This window comes from Triticum urartu, chromosome 4A, assembly GCF_056163025.1.
Source record: "Triticum urartu cultivar PI428250 chromosome 4A, HENAU_Tu73, whole genome shotgun sequence".
NCBI lineage: Eukaryota > Viridiplantae > Streptophyta > Magnoliopsida > Poales > Poaceae > Triticum > Triticum urartu.
The window spans coordinates 330,374,354-330,391,389 of NC_141876.1; positions in this window are offsets into that span (position 1 = coordinate 330,374,354).

The window sequence follows — 17,036 nt, forward strand, 5'->3', positions numbered from 1 at the left end:
AGGAGCTCCTCGAGCACCTGCGCCCGCAGCCGACGTCCTCCGCGCCCAGCAGGAGTCCCGCGCCGCGTGTTCCCTTCATTTTGGCCGGAGCTCGCCGGAGCCCCAGCATCGGTCGTCATCGAACCTCCTTCCCACGTCCCCGCCTCTGGCGACCAAGTCTACCGACAACCTTGACTTCCAGCAACCGTCTTCGTCTGCAGCTAACCGTCTCCCGCTCGTGCCCGAGGATCGAGCGTCTCCACCTCGTCCACCGCTGTTCCCGTCGCTCCACCTCCCGCAAGCCCGACCTCGCACTGCTGCTTCTCTGCTTCGTCCTCTACCGCGACCATCTCCTCCCGGACGCCTTGTTGCTACTATTTCTGCAAGACCACCACGGCGCCGTCATGGAGTCCCAGGTCCGAAGATGACCACGACCGTGCATCTCTCCTTGTACCACTTTGGAGTTCGAGACCATCAAGTACCCCGACGCTCATCACCATGCAGGACTACATCATCAAGGGAACCACTACCCTCGACTCAGGGACGCCAAGTACCTCTACGGACCGTGTATGACTACGTGATTTCACCAAGTACCCCTCGGATGCGCCAAGTTCGACTACATGGACCACCAAGTTTCTCTACCGATGACTCGAACGACTACGAAATGCCAAACGTGTACCTCTACCGTCGCCATGTACCCCTACTTCCACTATGAACGTCCTGAGAACGTCCACTTCCCCTACACCGCATCGAACTTGGTCCGTTCCGACAACACACGCTTTGAAGGTATAACCCCGAGACGACGCCCGTGAACGAATGTTGCGTGTTGTATGAAATGCTCGTGTTTGCACCGTGCCCGACGTGTTTCTTGCATGTTATCCGTGGCCACACCGTCGTCTTGTGGGACACCCGGTAACCGGGATCACCCCACCATCTCTAGTTGTTCTTCTCACGCCACACCACCTTTTGCACCGGTATCTCCGTGAGCTACCGGAACCGATATGTTACCGTGGCATCATTTTCGGATTCGTTGCCGTGGCACCCCTTTCGTTTGCGCCATGGTGACAAATGCTTCATAATAATGCTCTTGTCAACTTTTAATAATAATTGCATAAAACTTGCTCATGTCATCCGCATCATGATAACAACTTCAAGATTTGTTAAAATTGTTGTTGCATTAAATTGCTAATGCATATGGGATTCACCAGATCTGTGGTTTGTTACATCCGGCCCCATTTAAATTGTTTAGATGGTATAGTTTTGTTTTGATTCACCTTTTTCCATGCTAACAACATTTAATATTGTTGGGTACATAAATGAGATCGAACTAAATAACTTGCCATGGTGTTTCGTCAATATGCAACTCGTTGCATATTGAGCTCCACTTAATTTGTAGGGTTGCTTGTGCATTTTGCCATGCCATGCCTCATTAAACCGGACATGCATCATACTTGTTTGCGCACCATGCCATGCTTATTTGGTGGTTGTTTACCATGATTGTTTGCTCCTTTCCGGTGTTGCTTCTTCGGGTTGGTTTCGATAACGTCGCGTTTGTGAGGACCCGTTCGACTACGCCCGTTTGTCTTCTTCATGGACTCGTTCTTCTTCCTTGCAGGATTTCAGGCAAGATGATCATACCCTCGAAATCACTACTATCTTTGCTTTGCTAGATGCTCGCTCTTTTGCTATGCCTATGCTGCGATACCTACCACTTGCTTATCATGTCTCCTATATTGTTAAACCAAGCCTCTAACCCACCTTGTCCTAGCAAACCGTTGTTTGGCTATGTTACCGCTCTGCTCAGCCCCTCTTATAGCGTTGTTAGTTGAAGGTGAAGATTGAAGTTTGTTCCTTGTTGGAACATGGAGATGTTGTTCCTTGTTGGAACATGTTTACTTGTTGGGATACCACAATATATGTTATTTTAGTTAATGCATCTATATACTTGGTAAAGGGTGGAAGGCTCGGCCTTATGCCTGGTGTTTTGTTCCACTCTTGCCGCCCTAGTTTCCGTCATATCGGTGTTATGTTCCCGGATTTTGCGTTCCTTACGCAGTTGGGTAATAATGGGAACCCCTTGACAGTTCGCCTTAAGTAAAGCTCTTCCAGCAATGCCCAACATTGGTTTTACCATTTGCCACCTAGCCTGTTCTTTTCCCTTGGGAGTCGCGCTCCTACAGGTCATCATTATTTTACCCCCCCTGGGCCAGTGCTCCTCTGAGTGTTGGTCCAACTGAGCGATGTCCGAGGCTACCAGGGGCAACTCTGGGCTGGCTTACCAGACGTCTTGCTCATCCGGTGTGCCCTGAGAACGAGATATGTGCAGCTCCTATCGGGATTTGTCGGCACATCTGGGTGGTGTTGCAGGTTTAGTTCTACCCTGTCGAAATGTCTTGTTGTACCGGGATACCGAGTCTGATCGGAACGTCTCGGGAGGAGGTATATTCCTCCGTTGACCGTGAGAGCTTGTCATGGGCTAAGTTGGGACACCCCTGTAGGGATTTGAACTTTTGAAAGCCGTGCCCGTGGTTATGGGCCGATGGGAATTTGTTAATGTCCGGTTGTAGATAACTTGAACCTTAACTTAATTAAAATGAGTCAACTGCGTGAGTTACCGTGATGGTCTCTTTCCGACGGAGTCCGGGAAGTGAACACGGTGTTGGAGTTATGCTTGACATAGGTTGTTTTAGGATCACTTCTTGATCATACTTTTATCGACCGTGCTTTGCCTTCTCTTCTCACTCTCATTTGCATATGTTAGCCACCATATATGCTACTCGCTTGCTGCAGCTCCACCTCATACCTTTTACCTTACCCATAAGCTTAAATAGTCTTGATCGCGAGGGTGCGAGATTGCTGAGTACCCGTGGCTCACAGATACTTCCAAAACCAGCTTGCAGGTGCTGATGATGCCATTCCAGGTGACGCAACCAAGCTCAGGAGGAGCTCGATGAAGATCTTGTCCTTTGTGTTGTTCCGTTCTAGTGGATCAGTAGTGGAGCCCAGTTGGGATTGATCAGGGACCTTTGTCGCATTTGGGGTTCTTCTTTTATTTTGGTTCCGTAGTCGGACCTTGAGTGTATTTGGATGATGTAATGCTTTATTCTTGTAATTGTGTGAAGTGGCGATTGTAAGCCAACTATGTATCTCTTTCCCTTATGTATTACATGGGTTGTGTGAAGTGGCGATTGTAAGCCAACTACCTCACTTGCGACATTGCTTTCAATGCGGTTATGCCTCTAAGTCGTGCTTCGACATGTAGGAGATATAGCCGCATCGAGGGCGTTACATAGTTATATGATCCAATTATGTTATTATTGTTGAGAGAACTTGCACTAGTGAAAGTATGAACCCTAGGCCTTGTTTCAACGCATTGCAATACCGTTTGTACTCACTTTTATCATTAGTTACCTTGCTTTTTTTATATTTTCAGATTACAAAAACCTTTATCTACCATCCATATACCACTTGTTTCACCATCTCTTCACCGAACTAGTGCACCTATACAATTTACCATTGTATTGGGTGTGTTGGGGACACAAGAGACTCTTTGTTATTTGGTTGCAGGGTTGCTTGAGAGAGACCATCTTCATCCTACGCCTCCCACGGATTGATAAACCTTAGGTCATCCACTTGAGGGAAATTTTCTACTTTCCTACAAACCTCTGCACTTGGAGGCCCAACAACTTCTACAAGAAGAAGGTTGTGTATTAGACATCAAGCTCTTTTCTGGCGCCGTTGCCGGGGAGGTTAGCGCTTGAAGGTATATATTTATATCTTGCAACCGAATCTTTTTGTTTCTTGTTTTAGGACTAGTTTAGTTTATAAAAGAAAACTACAAAAAATATGGAATTGAGTTTGCCTCATACGCTTCATCTTTTTAATATCATTCGTGAGTATGATGGAAAGGAAAATTGTGCCAAAGTGTTAGAAGAAGAATGCATTATAATGTTTGGCACTAAATCCTTGTATGATGATCATGATTGCAATGTAGTTAATATTAATTCTTTGAATATCCATGATGCTAATGATATGCAAAGCCACAAGCTTGGGGAAGCTATGTTTGATGAAGATGATATTTTTTGTCCCCCAGGTTTTGATGAGCAAATTTATTATGATGAAAGTATGCCTCCTATTTATGATAATTATATGGATGAAAGTGGATTTGGAGAGTTCATGACTTTATTTTGTGATGAATCCACTATTTCGGAAGAGGTTCCAATTGATTATGAGAACAAAGTTGCTATCTATGATGATTATTGTGATGACTTGTATGCTATAAAGAATAAAGATATCCATGAAACTTGTCATCATGATTATAGTTTTCAATTGGATTATGCCTCACATGATAGTTATTTTGTTGAGTTTGCTCCCACTACTATTCATGAGAAGAAATTTTCTTATGTGGAGAGTAATAAAAATTCTATGCTTATGTATCATGAAAATAATGCTTTATGTGATAGCTATATTTTTGAATTCATTCATGATTCTACTGAAATTTATTATGAGGGAAGAATATATGCTTGTAGGAATTGCAATAATATCAAGTTTCCTCTCTATGTGTTGAAAACCTTGAAGTTATGCTTGTATTGCCTTCCTATGCTAGTTGATTATTGTTCCCATAAGATGTTTGCTCACAAAATCCCTATGCATAGGAAGTGGGTTAGGCTTAAATGTGTTAGTCATATTCTTCATGATGCTCTCTTTATGTGTTAATTCTTGTCTTTTAAGTGAGCACCATTGAAATCATCATGCCTAGCTAGGGGCGTTAAACGATAGCGCTTGTTGGGAGGCAACCCAACTTTATTTTTGTTGCTTGCTTTTTGTTCCTGTTTACTAATAAATAATTCATCTATCCTCTGTTTAGATGTGGGTTTATGCTTTTAATTAGTGTTGTGCCAAGTAGAACCATTGGGAAGACTTGGGGAAAGTCTTGTTGATCTTGCTGTAAAAAGCAGAAACTTTGGCGCTCACGAGAATTGCTGCCATTTTTTATTGGGGAGTGATATTTAGTTAATTCTTTCTGTAGATGATTATTAGATAAATTACTCACGTTCAGAAATTTATTTTAGAATTTTTGGGGTTACAGAAGTTTGCGTTAGTTACAGATTACTACGGACTTTTCTGTTTTTGACAGATTCTGTTTTTCATGTGTTGTTTACTTATTTTGATGAATCTATGGCTAGTAAAAGAGTTTATAAACCATAGAGAAGTTGGAATACAGTAGGTTTAACACCAATATAAATAAATAATGAGTTCATTACAGTACCTTGAAGTGGTGTTTTGTTTTCTTTCGCTAACGGAGCTTACGAGTTTTCTGTTAAGTTTAGTGTTGTGAAGTTTTCATGTTTTGGGCAAAGATTCGATGGAGTATGGAACAAGGAGTGGGAAGAGACTAATATTGGGGATGCCCAAGGCACCCCAAGGTAATATTAAAGTACAACCAAGAGCCTAAGCTTGGGGATGCCCCAGAAGGAACCCCCTCTTTCGTCTTCGTTCATCGGTAACTTTACTTGGAGCTATATTTTTATTTACCACATGATATGTGTTTTGCTTGGAGCGTCAATTTATTTTGTTAGGATTTGCTTGCTGTTTGAATAAAATACCAAGATCTGAAATTATTTAATGTTAGAGAGTCTTCATATAGTTGCATAATTATTCGACTACTCATTGATCTTCACTTATATCTTTCGGAGTAGTTTGTTGTTGCTCTAGTGCTTCACTTATATCTTTTTAGAGCAAGGCGGTGGTTTTATTTTGAAGAAATAGATGAACTCTCATGCTTCACTTATATTATTTAGAGAGTCTTTAGAACAGCATGGTAGTTTGCTTTAGTTATGAATTTAGTCCTAATATGATGGGCATCCAAGAGGGATATAATAAAAACTTTCATATGAAGTGCATTGAATACTAAGAGAAGTTTGATACTTGATAATTGTTTCGAGATATGGAGATGGTGATATTAGAGTCATGCTAGTTGAGTAGTTGTGAATTTGAGAAATACTTGTGTTGAAGTTCGTGATTCCCGTAGCATGCACGTATGGTGAACCGTTATGTGACGAAGTCGGAGCATGATTTATTTATTGATTGTCTTCCTTATGAGTGGCGGTCGGGGATGAGCGATGGTCTTTTCCTACCAATCTATCCCCCTAGGAGCATGCGTGTAATACTTTGTTTCGATAACTAATAGATTTTTGCAATAAGTATGTGAGTTCTTTATGACTAATGTTGAGTCCATGGATTATACGCACTCTCACCCTTCCACCATTGCTAGCCTCTCTAGTACCGCGCAACTTTCGCTGGTACCATAAACCCACCATACCTTCTTCAAAACAGCCACCATAACTACCTATTATGGCATTTCCATAGCCATTCCGAGATATATTTCCATGCAACTTTCCACCGTTCCGTTTACTATGATACGCTCCATCATTGTCATATTGCTTTGCATGATCATGTAGTTGACATCGTATTTGTGGCAAAGCCACCATTCATAATTCTTTCATACATGTCAATCTTGATTCATTGCACATCCCGGTACACCGCCGGAGGCATTCATATAGAGTCATACTTTATTCTAATATCGAGTTGTAATCATTGAGTTGTAAATAAATAGAAGTGTGATGATCATCATTAATAGATCATGGTCCCAAAAAAAGGCCAAATAAAGAAAGGCCAAATAAAAAAATAAAAAAAGGGACAATGCTACTATCCTTTTTCCACACTTGTGCTTCAAAGTAGCACCATGATCTTCATCATAGAGAGTCTCCTATGATATCACTTTCATATACTAGTGGGAATTTTTCATTATAGAACTTGGCTTGTATATTCCAACGATGGGCTTCCTCAAAATGCCCTAGGTCTTCGTGAGCAAGCAAGTTGGATGCACACCCACTTAGTTCTTTTTGTTGAGCTTTGAGATACTTATAGCTCTAGTGCATCCATTGCATGCCAATCCCTACACACTCACATTGATATCTATTAATGGGCATCTCCATAGCCCTTTGATACGCCTACTTGATGTGAGACTATCTTCTCCCTTTTTGTCTTCTCCACAACCACCATTCTATTCCACCTATAGTGCTATATCCATGACTCATGCTCATATATTGCATGAAGATTGAAAAAGTTTGAGAACATCAAAAGTATGAAACAATTGCTTGGCTTGTCATCGGGGTTGTGCATGATTTAAATATGTTGTGTGGTGAAGATGGAGCATAGCCAGACTATATGATTTTGTAGGGACAACTTTCTTTGGCCATGTTATTTTGAGAAGACATAATTACTTTGATAGTATGCTTGAAGTATTATTATTTTTATGTCAATATTAAAATTTTGCCTTGAATCTTATGGATCTGAATATTCTTGCCAAAATGAAGAGAATTACTTAGAGAAATATGTTAGGTAGCATTCCACATCAAAAATTCTGTTTTTATCATTTAGCTACTCAAGGACGAGCAGGAATTAAGCTTGGGGATGTTGATACGTCTCCAACGTATATACAATTATTGATTGTTCCATGCTATTATATTATCTGTTTTGGATGTTTATGGGATTTATTATGCACTTTTATATTATTTTTGGGACTAACCTATTAACCCAGAGCCCAGTGCCAGTTTCTGTTTTTTCCTTTTTTTAGAGTATCGCAGAAAAGGAAAATCAAATAGAGTCCAATTGATATGAAACTTCACGGAACTTATTTTTGAACCAGAAGAAGCCCACGGAGTATCGGAGATGGACCAGGAGAGTCCCGGGCTGCCCACGAGGGTGGGGGCGCGCCCACCCCCTGGGCGCACCCCCTGCCTCGTGGACAGCCCGGAGATCCACTGACGTACTTCTTCCTCCTATATATACCCATATACCCTAAAAACTTCGGGGAGCATAATAGATCGGGAGTTTCACCGCCAGAAGACTCCGTAGCCACCGAAAACCAATCTAGACCCGTTTCGGCACCCTGCCAGAGGGGGAATCCCTCTCCGGTGGCCATTTTCATCATCGCGGTGCTCTCCATGACGAGGAGGAAGTAGTTCTCCCTCGGGGCTGAGGGTATGTACTAGTAGCTATGTGTTTGATCTCTCTCTCTCTCTCATGTTCTTGAGGTGGTACGATCTTGATGTATCGCGAGCTTTGCTATTATAGTTGGATCTTATGATGTTTCTCCCCCTCTACTCTCTTGTAATGGATTGAGTTTTCCCTTTGAAGTTATATTATCGGATTGAGTCTTTAAGGATTTGAGAACACTTGATGTATGTCTTGTTGTGCTTATCTGTGGTGACAATGGGATATCACGTGATCCACTTGATGTATGTTTTGGTGATCAACTTGTGGGTTCCGCCCATGAACCTATGCATAGGGGTTGGCACAGGTTTTCGTCTTGACTCTCCGGTAGAAACTTTGGGGCACTCTTTGAAGTACTTTGTGTTGGTTGAATAGATGAATCTAAGATTGTGTGATGCATATCGTATAATCATACCCACAGATACTTGAGGTGACATTGCAGTATCTAGGTGACGTTAGGGTTTTTGTTGATTTGTGTCTTAAGGTGTTATTCTAGTACGAACTCTATGATAGATTGAACGGCAAGAATAGCTTCATGTTATATTACTACGGACTCTTGAATAGATCAATCAGAAAGGATAACTTTGAGGTGGTTTCGTACCCTACAATAATCTCTTCGTTTGTTCTCTGCTATTAGTGACTTCGGAGTGACTGTTTGTTGCATGTTGAGGGATAGTTATATAATCCAATTATGTTATTATTGTTGAGACAACTTGCACTAGTGAAAGTACGAACCCTAAGCCTTGTTTCAATGCATTGCAATACCGTTTGTGCTCACTTTTATCATTAGTTACCTTGCTGTTTTTATTTTTTCAGATTACAAAAACTTTTATCTACCATCCATATACCACTTGTTTCACCATCTCTTCGCCGAACTAGTGCACCTATACAATTTACCATTGTATTGGGTGTGTTGGGGACACAAGAGACTCTTTGTTATTTGGTTGCAGGGTTGCTTGAGAGAGACCATCTTCATCCTACGCCTCCCACAGATTGATAAACCTTAGGTCATCCACTTGAGGGAAATTTTCTACTGTCCTACAAACCTCTGCACTTGGAGGCCCAACAACGTCTACAAGAAGAAGGTTGTGTAGTTGACATGACGGCCCCATTCACGTCACCTCCTGGGGTCGTTGGTGCTTGGCCTCCTCGTGCGATAGCCTCAGGTAATCATTTCGGTGCAGGTTGTCTAACCATCTCGCAGGACCACCACAGCCATCAAGAATCAAGACCAGGCACAACCCGCCTTGAGGTAGGGCCTCGTGAGTCCCGCGCTAGCTCACGAATGCCCAAATACACCTCCTCCAGCCCTGCCATGCAAGCCACGTGTCAGGGCGGGGATGTACATGCCCCGGGGGCTCCACATAGAGGGAGCCCCCTCCCACGTACCAGTGGAAGCACCATGCTCCGTGCTGGCAGTCGACACTACCGAAGAGCGGCTATGCCTGTGCAAGTGCGGAAGCGCCATGGTCCGTACTGGTGATAAACAACAAAGGGCGGACTCATGGCCGTACCAACCTCAGGGAGCCTCCAGGCTCGGTGTCTAGCCTCATCGCAACACCTCCCCTCGGGAGAGTCGCACGAGGGGGCTAGTCACGAGGGGTGCACTCGGGTCAAGCCCAAGCATACGCCACCCTGCCAGGTCCCTCGGACCTGGTCGTCGCGTGCCCTCCCAAGCGGAGCTAAGGTACGAAGGTCGTTTGAATGTCAAGGGGGACTCCTGAGCATCGCGACTCAGGAGCCTAACTCACCATGTAGCCCCTCACTCCTTGGTCCGTCCTGGTGATCTGGTCGGCCCAATGGCGGCTGAGGTATGCGCGGGATCGGGCTCTGCCGACGTAGAACACTAGACCTGCCCTAACATCTCCTTTCCATAAGCTGTTTGCGTGTCAAGGGGGTCTCCTAAGCATCGCGACTCAGGAGCCTAACTGACCATGTAGCCCCTCACTCTTTGGTCCATCTTGGTGATCCGGTCGGCCCAATGGCGGTTGAGGTATGCGCGGGGTCAGGCTCTGCCGACGTAGAACATAAAGCAAACGGGAAGGAAATCGCAAAATCTCAGAGAAAATATTACAAGACATATTGTTCTCCGAATATCAAACACAAGTTTAAACGCCTCCACGAGGCATGCTACATGCTGCAGGAGTTTCAACAGGAAAGGAGCTGCAAGCCAGTCATCCCTGGACACCGCCGGCACCCGCAAGAGGCGCCCCCTCCTAGGTGGTGTCGCCTTCACCTGTACCATCGGTCGAAGGCATGGGGGCGAAGGCGTCGAACCTCTACATCAGGGCTCCACCTGACCCTTCACGGCTGCGGTGGTAGCTGCATAGAGTTTGTCGTCCACAGGCTCCAGCAGTATGTCAAGGCGGGGGGCAGGATCGTGAAGATGGAGGTGGCTGAAGTCGCGCGTCAACGTGGCTAAAGAAAGGACGTGAGCCTCTTCCTCTGCCATGGCGCCGATGCCGCACACGACTTCCTCAAGCGCCTCGACCAAGTAGGGAAGCAACTGGGTGGGGCCGTCCTCATCAGTGGCCAGCGGCTTCTCCAAGCCCTTCTCATAGAGTGTCTTCAAATCCTCACGAGAACTCTTCTCGTGAAGCACGAAGGCCACGCGGTCCTCGGCCAGAATCTTCACCTTGGCATCAAGTTTGGCTTTCTCCACCTGCACCTTTCGATCTAGCTCCTCTAGCCGGCCGCGCTCCGTGGCCTGCGCCTGCACCAGCTGTTCCAGCTCGGCGTTGCGACCCTTGACGGTGTCCTCCCGAGACTTCATCCTCTCTTCCTCCGCCTTACGGCCACGAGCATCTTCAGCATGGTCTTCATGCAGGACCTTCGGCTTGGCCTCCAGCACCTGGAAGCGAGCTTGGGTGGCCTTGACGTCCTTCAGCGCTGCCTCGCGAGTAGCTATCGCCTGATCGGCGGCTCGCTTCTCCCCCTCGAAGGTCGCCGCGGCCTGGCTCAGCACCGCTCAAACGGACACGTCAGAATGAAGCCAGCCAGAGGCCAGCTCCAGGCGCCCAGCCACCACGAGGGGGTCGGTGCCCTAAATATCTTCTCATAACCAGGCCATCTCAGAAAGGGCCCGCTCCAGGACGTTAGGAGAAGCGGAGGAACCTGGGGCTAGCAGCATGGCAGAAGGAGGAGGAAGAGGCGTCGTCGTCACCATGGCCAGGGAAGCAGGAGGCTCCTGAGCCTCTGGGGCCCCAGCACCTGAGCCGGACGTTGGCACCTCCGGGACCAGCGGGGCCTTAGGGGCTGACCTCTCCCAAGAATGCTCGACCCCGCCTCGCGAGAATGATTAGGCTGAAGAAGCACGAGCACCATCTCCACCTCCGCTCATCGGGAGGGGTGCGGCCGCAGGAGGTGATCTGGGCTCAAGCGGCACCACCTCGCCCTCCCTTCTCCTCTTCGCCATAGGACTAGTTGCACAATGAAGAATAAGAGTCAGAAGCAAGCATCAGAAGCAAGAACAAGGCAGGCCGAGAACGCTTACTGATCCACCATAGCATAGTCCCTCCGCTTCGGGAGCTTGAAGCCGGAGAGCTTCGAGACCCAAGGCGCGGGCGCGCCAGCTCCAGCAGCAGAAGCAGGGGCAGGAGCTGGGCCGGAGGCAGCTCCAGGCGACGGTGAAGCAGGAGCGTCATTCCGGGAAAGCAGCGTTGACCTGCTCTTCGTCAGAACCACGGGCAGCTCCCCCTTCTCCGGGAGGATATCGTCCTCGACATCTTCGTCAGGTAGGAAGCGGAGGATGTCGGCCTTGCGCAAGGGGGAGGTCTCCCCCATCTCCTCGGGGGCTACCTCTGGGTCACGCTCCTCGTCCTCCTCCTCCTCTTCGTCCCTGCGGGAATCACCAGAAGATACATCCACTGTCGCCGTCGCCGCAGGAACCTTAGAAGGCGCCGGCGGTACCAGGCCGCGCCCGTCAAAGGTGGCCATGGCGGCCACGACCTACGCCCCGTCCTTTCTGAGGAACAAGGGAGCATGGGGATTCGGCGGATAATCTTGGTCATCTCCGACCAGGAGACGGAGGGCCGCGGTCAGCTCCTCATCGGACAAGGACTTCGGGCTCAAGCGGAGCTTGTCTTCCCCATCCACAAGCGTCCATAGGGGGCGCGTGCGCGCCTGGAGAGGAGCCACCCACTGCGCCAGGAATTCCTTCAGGACCATGGCCCTCGTCAGTTTTGCTGCCTTCACGTGACCGGCCTTAGGTCGGCATTCATCTTCTCCACCACCAGCTTAGCCCACTCATCGGTAAGCTTCGCGTAGGACCACCCCTCATTAGGCTGGGCCATCCCCATCGGCAGCTTCAGCCATGGGTGGAGACACTTGGCGTCCATCATAACCCACTTGCTCCTGAAGCCATCGGCCTTCTTCCCGGTCTTTGAAATCGCGTTGGCCTTGCCGGCTGCAATGAAGTTGGCGCACCCCGTGGTGTGGCCTTCATTGATCCGGAGGTAGAAGAAGTGACGCAACAATGCCACGGACGAAATCACCCCAACGTACGCTTCGCAGTAAAAGGCAAAGATGGACAAGAGAAGAACGGAGTTGGGATGGAGATGAAGAGCATGTAACCCGTAGTGCTGGAGGACCGCGTAGAAGAAGTCAGAGAAGCGGGAACGAGGCTGGCAGCGATGCTGCCCCTGAAGAAGGGGTAGAAGAAGCTCTTTGGGGCATCGGGCATGGCAGAGCCTGCCCGGAGCACCATCTCCCCCTTCTCGTTGTTCTCCCCCGCCGTCAGCAGCTACATAACAGCAAGGTTCTTCGCCGAGACATTGGACGCCTCCATGCCCGGCTCGTACCAGGCGGGCGGCGAGTCAACCTTGGTCTTTCGGGGCGCCATTGGACAGAAGCTTGGGAGTTGATCGGATCAGATCTGGAGGTTTCGGAAAGAAGGGGCGAGAAAGGGGATCTAGAGCAAGGCGGAGGAAAGCAATGAAGATGAGCGTAGCCCGCGCCAGTGTTTTGTCAAGTCGGGTAGTTGCTGAGGCTACATGGGGAGGCGGAGACTCCCACGTCCAATCAGTCACCACGCGTCGACCAAGGCCATAGGCTGTAGCGGCGCTCCGCACTTTCCCTTTGGCTTCGCCTCGAAGCCAAGACCGAGCGCGCTTTGGGCTTGAGGGCTACTGTCGGCGTTCTAGGAACGGGGGTCCCCAGACTTGCCTGCCTGCGGCCCGCGGCATGGCTCCTCTGGCGGCCCCGTACGACCCATCTTCATCAGCAAACACCCAATACCCTCGCGGGGGGCCAATCCTAGCGAGGCGAACGACGCAACCTCCTCAATGGCGGCCTCACTAGGCAGGCTCGCGAGGTGCGGAGAGATCATGGCAAGGCAAACCTCGCGAGGTTCCAATGACGTAAGGTGGGCGCCATGCGGGCTCCAGGAAGCGCAGTGTCCTCATTTCCTCTGTGGTGCTAAGTAGGCAAGCACAGGCAAGGAGTTCCAAGGCATCAGGCAAAGGTTTTCAAGCGGGCACCAGCAAGCGCAGTGTCCTCATTTCCTCTTTGGTGCTAAGGAGGCAAGCGCAGGCGAGGAGTTCCAAGGCATCAGGAAAATATTTCCATATCGATGCAACGAGACCAAGACCAGCTGAACGGCAGGACGGAGGTCACCATGGATCCCACGACGGTGTCACAGCTAGAGCCTTTGGCAGGCAAAGACTGCTCTTGTCAGGATAACTTGTACTAGTTGTCTCCCTTCAAATTGGCCATTGTGGGATACCTTCCCACTCAATATTTGGGAAGAGGACCAGGGCCTCTATAAATAGGACTAGCCACCACCATAGCTGGGGATCGATCTCATCTTGGATTAGAGCCATTCCATCCTTAGCTTCACACCAGTTCACTAAGCACAAGAACACCTCTCCTCAGGAGGCTGTTCTTCTCTTGTAACCGTTCATCCTCAGCCCAAGAAGCAATCCGCCACACCACACTGGAGTAGGGTATTACACCACAACGGTGGCCTGAACCAGTATAAATCTTGTGTCTCGTGTTCTTTGAGTCTGTCGAAGCTAGGCTGTGAGATCGTTGAGTGTGCGAGCTACAGAAGGGGGAGATCTTCATGCGCACCCCAGTGTTTGAACCTCAAGGGTTTTTCCGGAACCCGAAATCTGATAGAGGAACGCCGTCGTGAAGCCTCGCTCCGAGCTGCGAGGTACGAGCAGGTGCTGCGGCGGTACCACCGCCGCAGCGTCCGCTCCAGGACGCTCGAGGTGGGTTATCTTGTCCTGAGGCGGGTGCTCTCCAGGGAAGGGTTGCACAAGCTTTCACCCATGTGGGAGGGCCCGTTTCGGGTTGCCCACGTCTCTAGGCCTGGCGCCGCGCGCCTGGAGATGCAGGACGGGATCCCCATCCAGAACACCTGGAACATCCAGCACCTCCGGAGGTTCTACCCATGAAGCAAGACCTAGTGCCTGTGAAGCAAGGCCCAGTGCCTGTGAAGATCTCCGCTTGTGACACTCTCACGTAATAATGAGTGGGGCTGTACACACCTCGGAGTCTCAGGAGTGCTGCCCTCCCACGTCTTAGTGGCAGCACTTAGCTTCGCGCTGGTGAGAAGACAACAAGACTAGACTAGGTGCCAGACGCGGCTTTTCAATTGCTTTACACAGTTGGCTTGCCCATTTTTAGTGAGAATTTGCTTTCTGGCATTCCTTGTTGGCCTGGTTCCATTGCCCTTATTGCCTCCTTTTCTACCCTCGATTCCTCGTCTTTGACCTGTATTCTCCCTCGCATGCCTCGCGAGGGGGTTGGACAAGCTCCCTTGTGAGTGTTTTCGCGTTTTCATTTTCCTGTTTTTCGCAAGGCACCCTCGCTCGAGTTCACAAGCTGGCACACCCCTCTCAATCCGTGCCCCCTTGGTACCGCGTGCGAAGCGCTGGGTCATGACCGGCAGTGCTTGTGGTCAGGATTCGGAGGATAAGAATTTCCTAACGAATTTTTGCAGTTCCCAGACGCCTTCCGAGTACAGGGGCCTCGCCGGGAACTAGGGAATGCGTGCCTCATGAGGCGTAAACTACTTCAGGCGCACCAAGCTAAGTTATTCCTACATGCCTACATAAAACGTTGACGCTGCAACACAACACAAGAATGATAAACATAGCACATCCACTCAGAAATCATAGTTGTTGCACGCCCCAGCGGGGCCCCATACTGGTCTCTCTCTTAATGGAGGAAGGAAATGAAGAGCAAAACAAAAGCGGAACGTGCTCCCGCGGCAGGTCGTGAGGACGGGCCCGTGGCGCTCTCCCGAGCTCAGCCAGACCCCTCCTCGCGCTTCACTGAAGCACGGTGACGAGACGACCCGCTGCCACCTTCGAAGCGGGCGCGGTGGCATGGTGACTGCTCGTAGCCACCGCTGCTGGAGCTGTCGCCGGAAGAAGAGTCGCCGTAGCTAGACGAGCCATGGCCCGCGCCAAGGGTGAGCCTACATTCACAATCGTCATGGCCGTCGCCGAGGCCGAGCACCTCACCGCCGTCGTTGCCCTTGGGGCAACACCCGACGCGGCAGCCTTCTTGCCCGAATACCATCACATAGAGGGTCGCGTCGCCATCGTAATTGAAGTGGACGGAGCACTGTCGGCCCATGCCGCGCGCGCGGGCAAACGTCTGCCAGCCGTGTGCCAGGGCTGCGTTGCGTGCGGCGGAGACCCCGACCGCGACCCATGAAGCCTTGCTGCAGCAGCCATCCGCCTGCAGCCAAAGACTGCCTGGACCAGTGGTTGGCATCTCGCCGACAAAGAAGCGCGGGAGCTAAAGCCAAGTGTCGGCCGGGTTCTCTGACCACACGACGAACTCCAGCATCACTTCCATGGAGTGGAAGTGCGGCCGGGGCGGCCGCATGACCATGGCGCGCCTCCCCTCATCGACGGGCCCCCACGACTCGGGCGACCACCACCACGCGAAGAAGCGCCACCGCGACCACGAGGAACCGCGACGGGGGTCATGGTGTGCTTGCAGGGATGGCTGCGCCCCCTCTTGGGTGGCGGTGAGCCAGGCCCCTCCTGGCGAGCCTTCCCCTTCTCCGTAGCCAAGAGCCCCTTTGCAGGCGCCGTGGGTGTCACTGCCGGCAGTGAAGCGAGGAAGAAGATGGAGCGGGAGAAGCAAAGGAAGAGATGGGCGATAGGGGCTCCGCCCCCGACCCATTTATAGCCAAGGGGAGGCCAACCGCTGGCCTCCACGATCTAAGGTAATAATGATCTTTTTCTGCATGCAGCAAGGACTCGTAAAGTCGGGCAGTTGCCAAGGCGGCGTGGGGAAGCGGAGACGCCAACGTCCAATCAATCGCCACACGTCAAGTGGGGCCGCAGGCTGTTGGGGCCTGCGACGCTCCGCACTTGCCCTTTGGCTTCGGCTCTAAGCCAAGTCCGAGTGCGCCTTGGGCCCGGGGGCTACTGTCAGCGTCCTGGGAACGGGGGTCCCCAGACTTGCTTGTTTGTGGCCCACGGCGTGGCTCCATCAGCGGCCCTGTACGGCCCATCTTCACCAACAAACACTCAAGACCCTCACGAGGGGCCGAGCCTCATGAGGCGGACGACGCAAGACCTCCTCAGGGGCGGCCTCACCAGGCTAGCTCGCGAGGGGCGGAGGGATCAAGGGAAGGGACACCTTGCGAGGTTTGTGTGACGCAAGCCATGACGACTGGAGCCAGGCAGGCGCCAGCGCGCAGTGTCCTTGTTTCCTCTTTGGTGCTAAAGGGGCAAGCACAGGCGAGGAGTCCCGAGGCATCAGGCAAAGGTTTCCATATGGGTTCAATGAGACTAAGACCAGCAAGACGACAGGACGGAGGTCACCGTGGAGCCCAAGACGGCGTCACCACCAGAGCCTTTGGCAGGCGAAGACTCCTTTCGTTGGGATAGCTTGTACTAGTTGTCCCCTTTCAAATTGTCCATTGTGGGATCCCTTCCCGCCTAATATTTGGGAAGAGGACCCGGGCCTCTATATATAGGATTAGCCATCACCATAGGAAGGAGATCGGATGGTGGACCAGATTCATCCCA